The following is a 9,366-nucleotide window of genomic DNA, read 5'->3' as shown; positions in this document are numbered from 1 at the left end:
CTGTAATCAATGTAATCAAGTCTTTTGGATTATGTTTTGTCTTTGTGTAAATAAACTGCACTTTGATTCATGCCGTTCAGCTTAACAAAAAAAAAAAAACATCTGGATGCAATGCAGTAATAATAATTTGCGGAAATATGTGCATAATTGTCATGAAGATAAAGTCTGAATGCAAAGCACCATGATGTTATTTTTGGATAAAATGTGACCTTAAACATGTTTTTTGTGAGATACACCCTATATATTTATTTATTTATTTATTTATTTTAATAATACTTATATTACTGACAAAAATTATGGTTTCTATTCCTGCCAATGTTTGATGATGAACAAGATCCCCCAAATAGGAGACAATAAGTGTTTCTTGTCGTAATTTCCTTGAAAGGCAAATACATTAGTTTAAAGAGAAGTCAAAGTCTGCAGGCAATGAATGCAGTCATGAATCTCCATCTATATTTCCATTCTTCGAAAATGTCAAGTACAGTGAATTTTGATGTGGTTGACAGAGTCAGGCAGTAGTACAACCAATAAATGAATCAGGACTAAACATTTTAACAGACCTTTGGACCCTTTGTCTTGAATCACACAGTAAGACAATCTAAAAGCTTTAGCCCACCTAGTTTTTCCCCATGTGCATGGAGCAAACCAAAAATACATACTGTATATGTGTCTTTCTGTGGTACTGGCAGGCCTGGCGAATGGTTTCTCGATTATGACGATGAGTCACCCATCCACGACGACATAATCTCATGGACCTGATGAATCCCTTGCTATAATTACTTCCAATAATAGCTTTTTTTGTTTCAAATGTGTGCCTTTGACCGTGCCACTTTGTGTTACTTACAAATTGGCAACAACAGAAGACCAATGCCTCTGATAGACCATCCGCTGTCAGTCTGACCACCTCATTTCCACATCTGTGCACTGGTTTGAGTGAAGTTAAGACGGGAAATCCCACATTCCAGCCAAAATCATGAAGAGAACTTGACCTCCAGGAAAACACATTTGTCATCTTGCTCTATAAGCATCCTCAAGAACCCATCATTCAAATGGTGGAAAGGAGGCAATCCATAGTGGTGCCATTTGCAACACTGAAGACAGGGAGATAGCAGTGTTGGTCATGGACATTTCGGAAAAAAATAATATAGGATGGACTATATGGAGTCTACTGGGTTGATTGGCCACACATGGAGGAAACTTAATTTGTATTAAAATACTATCCTTGTGAAGAGAAAGTGTGCTTAATTGTATTGAATGTGCACTTGTAGTATCCTTAAAATCTATTTTCTTTTCATAAAAACTGTAATTACAGATAATAGTATATCAGTTAAATAAAAGGCCACATAGTGCACTTAGTGTACACTTTCATAACTTTCTAAACACATTTTTAACTTCCTAATGTCAAATGAAAAGTTTTACCTTTACCTAAAGTACATTTTAAATAATTATATTTAATAATCTTTTGTCATGCTTTTATTTTGATGTGTCAACTAACACACTAAAGCACATGTAAAGTAGTTGATTATAATTTTATAATTAGTTTTTTATGCAATTTGATATATTTATTTAATATATTTTAAATATACTTAAACTATATTTGTAATTACACATTTGCAGTTTACAAAGTTGTAATTAATACACAATAAACAAGTTTCAATAGAAATATCATTAAAATATATTTTAGTTCATCATAAATGATTGTATAATGCAGTATTTGGTTGCACACTTTAACCATATATCAATGACAATAGAAGTAAATATAAAATTGCATATATACTTTAGTCTTACTTAAGTGGATCACAAAAACTTGCATTTAATGTAAACTTAAATATAATACATTTTTTAGTGTTCAAAAAATATTCCATTCAGTTCACACTTAAGTATATCTATTAAAGTATATCATTTCCTCAATAAGTACTCTTTTTAAAAGTGTGTACTTGTTTTTTTGTTTGTTTTTTTTCACACATAAATGAAAATCCTGGTACTATTTTACTATTTTTATGTTGTTCCAAACAAGTGTTTATTTTTTTCTGTAGAACACAAAATAAAAACTGTGAAGTTTGTGTATGCTGCTCTTTAGGGCTGTCAAAATAAAATTAGAATTTTGAATATTCATCGAATTTAAAATAAAAATCCACTTTCGAATGCAAAAACGTTGCATTCAAATTTTAGGTGTGCGTCAGGCAGCCTTAACAGTGGCGCACGGGATGCGATGACGATGTAAGTGTCGTTGCATTATAATGTTTTTGTTAGTCTATCCAGTTGAAGCCACCAGATGCGGCGCTGCTGCGTTGTTCATTAAAAATATTGCGAAAAAAGAGAACATCAATGCGGAGAAGATCTTGTTTACATCAAAACTGAAACCAAGCCATTCACACAGAACACATATTTCGCACATTTTCTAGAGAGACATCTATCACTGTTGCACTCGCACAAAAGAGCCGCATGTTTAGAAAGTCATGTAAAATTAATGCAAGTTCAACTTTGAAAAAAAACATATATCGAAACTTTATGGCAGGTTTTTTTCCCCATCCCACTACATCTCATGTTTTTAAATCAAAAATGTACTCTGTGTGATTGGCTTTCCGCCCTTTATATTAAACTATGCATACATAGATTATGCTGTTTTGTTTATAGTTGTTTAAGCAACTTAATTAATTATAATTGGTTTATAAACACTATTTTAAACATTATGCACATTTTTTTTCACAGACAGTCATTTTATCGTATGCGTTGAATAAACGTGCATTGGTAATATTTTGCGCGATGCGCGATCTTCACCCTGACTGAAATTATGCATTTTAAATTTGAATATAATTCGAATTTTGATCATATTTAAGTACAAAATTCGAATTTAGTTTTTCAGCCATTTTGACAGCCCTACTGCTCTTTTTCCTTTAGTAAGTGTATAGTGGCACGATGCTGTCAAGCTTAAAAAAAAACAAATAAATTAAAAATAAATAAATAAATACATAAATCACGACAAAAGTACAGCATATGATTTCATGTTTTCACATTGCACATCTTCAGAAGCCCTACAATAAAAAGGAAAAGACAACAATTTGATTTATACATTTTATATAGTTATTTTCACTGAAAATATTGACATTAGCTGTTGATTTAATATGCAAACTTGCCACATTGTGATTGGTCACACAGAAATCAGTGGTGTTTAATATCATTGACATCAAACCGAAAGCCTTCACACTGAATGTTTGAATATAATTTGAATAATTTAAATTTTCCTGAAATAAAGCTGTCATATGACATTAAACAACTTTTATTAATTAATTAACTACTTCATAAGTATGGACTAATTTAATGTTTATTTGGTAAATGAATAACGAAAGTCATATGGATTTGGAAAAACTTCAGTGATAGTACGAGACATGGTCACACAATGGAACCATAAGTTTGACCAAAGAGATGGATATAAAGGAATGAAAACTTGGTGGGTCCAAGGAGGGGCTCCATTGGATAACTTTAGTTGTCCTCTGGGAGACTTCTTCATTTTAAGTTTAATTATACAGGGTGAGCTTCATGAGCAGTCTCTCATTAGAGTAATACCAAAAGTGATCATTAGAGAGGCCAGTCTGAAATAAGATGCTCGGATATTATACACCCTGACCATCACCATTTCCAGTAGGAAAAAGAGAGGACAAGCCTTTCGAGGAATGTGCATTATAAGCAGGAATTGTATGGTCAGTTCCATGTATATCTGAGAAAATCTCAGGGGAGCACATCACATGTGGACGAGACCCAAGATGACAGTCCCGCCATGGCATTCGCTAACTCTGAACAATAACCCAGCTGGAGTGGATGACTAAACATTGCAGTTTTCATTCAGCTGCACTGTATCTAGAGCCAGTTCTCAATGTCCCATCCCACTGGAGACTATCTCCAAGCTTTGTTTGCACAGATGTTTGTAGGACCTCTGTTTGACTGTGTGGTCTTCACACACAGATACAGGAAATTCCATACAGTATGTTGTTTCTACGGCTCCTTGTAGTTTGTATATGTAAGCTATGACATAATTAAATTGTTTGCAAGTATGCCATTTCTAAACATTCCTTATCCACAGCCATCAGTTAGCCTGGTGTTTGGAAACAAATTGCACTTAAGTAAGAAAACTCACACTGCCGTTATTTCTGATATGTGAGCTTCAGCTGAACCCTATAAATCAAGGTAAAGTGCACAGCGTATCTGGAGCTGAGATAATGTGAATTTCTCGTTCTTGTGTCGGGGTGTTCTGGTATTTTAGTATCGGCTAGTGTTGTCTATCATGGAATTAATTTAATGAGAAAAGTGATGGATGTGTTAGGTTATATTAATTTTTGAAGGATGATACTATCATTCACTGTATCACAGACCTAATGTAGACTTAGAGTCACTTAAGCATATTGCTCTGGGTGGCTTACTGTGAAGTGGGACATGTTGCTGGATCAGCATCCTTGTTGGTTTTGGAACAGCATTCTTATAAACCAGATTTTTCTAAATAGGGTGAGGATTGGGGACATGACGACCTTTTTAATTAAACTATTTCCCACTGATTTTAACGATAGTGGTTAGGGTTTGAGAAAGTGTTGTTTTGGAAGAAAAGTTGTTCTAGAACCAACACAATATGTTTATCCAGGAGGTTTTGGATTTGATTACATGGATATACATCCGCCGACCAACCCAGTCTCATGAGAAAGTTACCTAAATAACCTAAAATGTCAGAGTTTGGGCTTTGTTTTCCTACTGTTTTCATACTTGCCTAAGGTAATGCCTGAAAAGTAGTTTGACCAATAGCATGCAGGTATTGTACATAATTGACCAATCATGGATTGCAAGAAGGTGGGATCTACAGAAAACAGTCAAAGCAATGGAAATACACCTAAATATAATGTATGAAGATTGTAGAGAGATCAATATAAATACAAAGCCAAAACTCAGGGTATATTTTGAACATTATTTCGACCTATTTCCCACTCATTTTAAGCAAAGGGGTTTGAGAAGGAGTTGGGACTGTTGTTTTGGCATAAAAGTTGTTCTATGAACCAACACATGTTTCTTCAGTAGGTTTGGTTACAGTACATGGATATAAGCTCATCTGATCAACCTAAATTCATGAGAGTACTTTTTTTTTTTTTTTACAAATCTGTGATTTTGAAGGATCTTGTACCATTTGATTTGTACAAAAATGTATGATTTTTTATAAAAAAGCATGAAGCTCAAACACCCTAACCACTCCTAAAGCTTACCTTGAGTGGGGAATGAGCAGATCCTATGAAATCATAGAAATGTTTACAAATTCACCATCAATTTGCCAACAGTTGACACTTTCATGGAATGTTCTCTTTCACTGAGGAGGTTATAACTGGGCTGCAGTGGGTTTTTGTGTAGTCAAGCTATAGGTTTATCTGTCTGTCCAAACACAGCTTTTTTGCATAGTCAAGCTAGTTTTCATCAGTCTTTCTAAATAGACATGACACAACACGTAATCAAATGTCTGAAGGATTTGCAAGCCTGTCTGTCTTTCAGACCATGCTCAAAACGTTGAGGCCAGTTGTATACAGTTTGCGTGAAGCCAAGGTACTATTTAAGTCTGTTAGTCTATCGTGGAATTAATTTAATGAGAAAAGTAATGGATGTGTTAAGTTGTATTAATCTGAAGTATGATACTATTATAATTAAGGTACTTGGACTCGGATTTGGACTCAGACATTTGGATTTTTATTTTTTTATTATTATTTTATTATATTTTTTTTACATTTATGTATGTATGTATGTATGTATTTAATGAATGAATGGAGTGCACTCAAATCCAGACTACAATGTTCTTGGCCACTTAAATATATTGCCTTGAGTGGCATATACTGTCTCTTTCCCAGACATGCCCTGGCCAATATTTCTAAATTGTCTAAAATGTTCAGGCTTTGGCTTTGTTTTCCTATTGCTTTCACACTTGTTGAAGGTAATGGCTGAAAAGTAGTTTCAGCAAAGCCAAAACTCAGACTTTTTAGGCAACTTAGAAATCCCGGCCAGGGCATATCCAGGAAAAAGAGGACATGCGGTCAACCTACCTAAACCTAACCCTCAGCCAGCAGATCTTATGAAAACATACAAATGATATCATAGAAATTCATATGAATTCACCACCAATTTGACAAAATGTAAAATAGTTATGAATGGTCATGATAGTATGTTGGCTTTGACACTTCCAGGGAATGTTCTCTTTCAATGAGGTTTAAATGCACAGTTATAATTGAGCTGCCGTGGTTTTTTTTTGTGTAGTTAAGCTATAGTTTCATCTGTCTGTCCAAATAAACTTGACATAACATGTAATCAAATGTTTGAAGGATTTGCATGCCAGTCTGTCTTTCAGAGCATGCACACAAGAGTGAAGCCCATAGTAGCCTGATTGACATGTATATACATACTGGATGAAGCCATGGTACTATATAACCTATTAACTCTGCTGTTAGTCTATTGTAGAATTAATTTACTTAGAGAAGTGATAGATGTGTTAGGTTGTATTAATTTGAAGGGCAGTACTATAATTCATTGTATCATAGACCAAATGTGGACTATGATGTTCTTGATTGCTTAAATATATTGCCTTGAACAGCGTGATTCTGTCAAATGAGACAGAATCATGAGGAACAGCGCTCATATAAACCAGATCTTTAAAACAACATTCTTATTAACCTATTTCCCACTGATTTTAAGCATAGTGATTGGGGTTTGGAAAGGGGTTGGTACTGTTGTTTTGGCAGAACAGTTGTTCTAGAATCTATCCGACAAGTTTCTCCAGGAGGTATTGGATTAGAGTACATATATAGTACGTTATATAAAATCTCTGACAAACCGAATCTCACGAGAAAATGTAGCTATTTTACAAAACAATTTTGTGTAATTATACTTTATACTTAAAATACTGAGTAATATTAATTAACTACATATACTTACTATATGGTTAGGGTTTGGTTTAGGGCTACTTGTATTTAATTATGCATAATGCATTGGTATTATAATAGTAAGTACATGTAACGTGTAATAATGACACCGTAAAATAAAGTGTTACCAAAATTAAGCATGAAGCTCCAACACCCTAACGCCACTCCTAAACCTAACTACTAGTGGGGGTTGAGCAGATTGTACGAAAACATACAATGAGATCATAGAAATTCAAACGACTTCACTACCAGTTTGCCAAAATGTAAAATAGCTACAAATGGTCATAATGGAGTGTTGAACATGACACTTTCATGGAATGTTCTTTTTCACTGAGGAGGTTATAACTGGGCTGCAGTGGATTTTGGCATAGTCGAGCTAGTTTTCATCAGTCTTTCCAAATACCATGTTGTGTAGACATGACACAACGTGTAATCAAATGTTTGAGGATGTGCTTGCTGTCTGTCTTTCAGAACACGCTCACAAGGGCGAGGCCAACTGTTGCCCGATTAACTGTAAACCGAACAGTACTACTAACTTATAAAGATTAAGAACACTGCAATTAAAGTCTGTTAAATCGTTGATGCAACTTATAACAATTACATTTTCTGAACGAGGAATTTAGTTTTATTTGTGTGTGGCTCAACAGTTTTGAGTAAACTCTTCTATTTAAATTATTATTTTTAAGTTTACTGAGTGACGTAAAGTGACGTCACGTCGTTGCTCTAACCGACGTTCAGAAGAATCCATTCAACATGGCGGATAATCGCAAGCGACCGGAGCAAACTTAATGGAACAACTTGTAAGTAAATCAAAACAACTGTGAAAATTTCTTATTTGCTTTTTTAGTGTTGTAAGAATATCATGATAAAGGAATGTTTCCATTTTTGGGAAACGCTGTTTTTACACAGCGTTGTAAAGCGCGGCATTTCCCTAGTGCTTTTGAATGCGCATTTTGAATGCTATTTTAGCGTCACTGCTTATAGTATAATGTTAACGTCAAAGAAGGGCACTAATGTTAACGTTAGCCGGCATTTTTTCAGTAAACGCAGTCCTAACGTACGTTTTGAATGTCGCTGCTGTTAACTGCAACGTTTAGGGCTGCGTTTCTCAAAAGCATCCTGAGCTAACATTAAGTCGATTGTTGAGACCATTTGGTGGCAAATGTTTCAACGATCATCTTAGCCATATCGATCATCTTGCTTTTTTTGGGAAATGCCCTGGTAAATGTGATTTTTATTTGGTCTGTTTTTAAAACAACTAGCTGGCTCAGACTATTAATCCAAATTTAGGTTAAAGCTAATACACAGACATGAGTTTTGCAATATATTAAATTTACAAAATCAATATACAAACTTGTAGTAAACCTTTACAAACTTTCTTTAATTGCAGGCTGAGCTGGATGCTGAATACAAAAGAGTGAGCCTCAACACTTAAGGTAACGTTAACTTATATTCAGTTGAAGAGCAAGTTGTGTGATGTGTCCTGACGTAACAGGACACAGACTCGGCTTTCTCTTTTCTACATCCATTGTTGGTTATACACTTACTTGTGCGTGTTTGTGGTTTTCTAGGTTTGTGCTGAGTTTCACCATATCAGAGAAAGTGGCACACACCAGCAAGATTTCACAGATGTTGCATGATATTCTAAAAGTTTGATCTTCAGGTGAGTGCAAATTCACAAACACTAACTACCTCCATCACTGTCTTCACTGTATATAAAATAAAGTTGGCCTGCTTGTTTAACATGTTTTTTTTTTTTACATGATGTCAACATGAAACGAGCCCTTCATGCTCTCCCAGTGTACGTGTGTGAGGAGAACTGTTCTTCAGGACATGGAATGTAAGTATTAAGTGCATTAATAGATCTGAAAGAGTGGGGGAACTATGACGTCAGAACCAGGAAATGTAATTCGCCGGAGGTTCCTTTGAGATTTTCCAATGGGTTTTTTTTAATGGGGTTTTTCAATTTATGAATAAAATAGAGCCTGTGGTAAACATAACTTGACGGTACTTCTACGTTTTGTTCTACAATGTAAACTGCACACACTCACAACCTAGACCTTCTTATCTAGCTACTTATTAAAAACATACGTTTTCAAAAATGAACATAACTGCTTCAAAAATGTTATTTTGTGTATGGATGTGTGTAATTTACGTTGTACAACAAAACATAAAAGTATCGTCAAGTTATGTTTACCACAGGCTTTATTTTAATTGAAAAACCCCATTATAAAACCCCATAGGAAAATCTAGAAGGAACCCACGGCGAATTACTCTTCCGGGTTCTGACGTTATAGTTCCCCCACTCTATTGGCAGTAAATATAAATGTCTACTTTTAGTCTCTGAAGTTAAAGTTAAAGTTTTACCCTCTGTGCTTATTCCAGGAGGAATTGGGCATGCCAGACATCACTGACACAAACACCTCTC

General features: G+C 34.7%; 2 long non-coding RNA genes across 2 annotated transcripts in view; both read left to right on the top strand.

Annotated features, from left to right (window-relative positions):
* Positions 1–6,047, top strand: part of LOC107687521 (uncharacterized) — a 20,089-nt gene extending 14,042 nt beyond the window's left edge. Inside the window, exon 3 of the long non-coding RNA XR_001634139.1 lies at positions 5,981–6,047. This is a non-coding gene — a long non-coding RNA (uncharacterized LOC107687521). The remainder of the gene's footprint in view (positions 1–5,980) is intronic.
* Positions 6,048–7,669: 1,622 nt separating this feature from the next.
* LOC107687520 (uncharacterized) lies at positions 7,670–8,576 on the top strand. The gene is made up of 3 exons (XR_001634138.1): positions 7,670–7,738; positions 8,329–8,374; positions 8,510–8,576. It is a non-coding gene; the product is annotated as an uncharacterized LOC107687520 (long non-coding RNA).
* Positions 8,577–9,366: the final 790 nt, after the last annotated feature.

This window comes from Sinocyclocheilus anshuiensis, unplaced genomic scaffold (assembly GCF_001515605.1).
Source record: "Sinocyclocheilus anshuiensis isolate Anshui unplaced genomic scaffold, SAMN03320099.WGS_v1.1 scaffold870, whole genome shotgun sequence".
Classification (NCBI taxonomy): domain Eukaryota; kingdom Metazoa; phylum Chordata; class Actinopteri; order Cypriniformes; family Cyprinidae; genus Sinocyclocheilus; species Sinocyclocheilus anshuiensis.
Note: the sequence above shows the minus strand (reverse complement) of the source record. Positions and strands in the feature narration are given on the sequence as shown.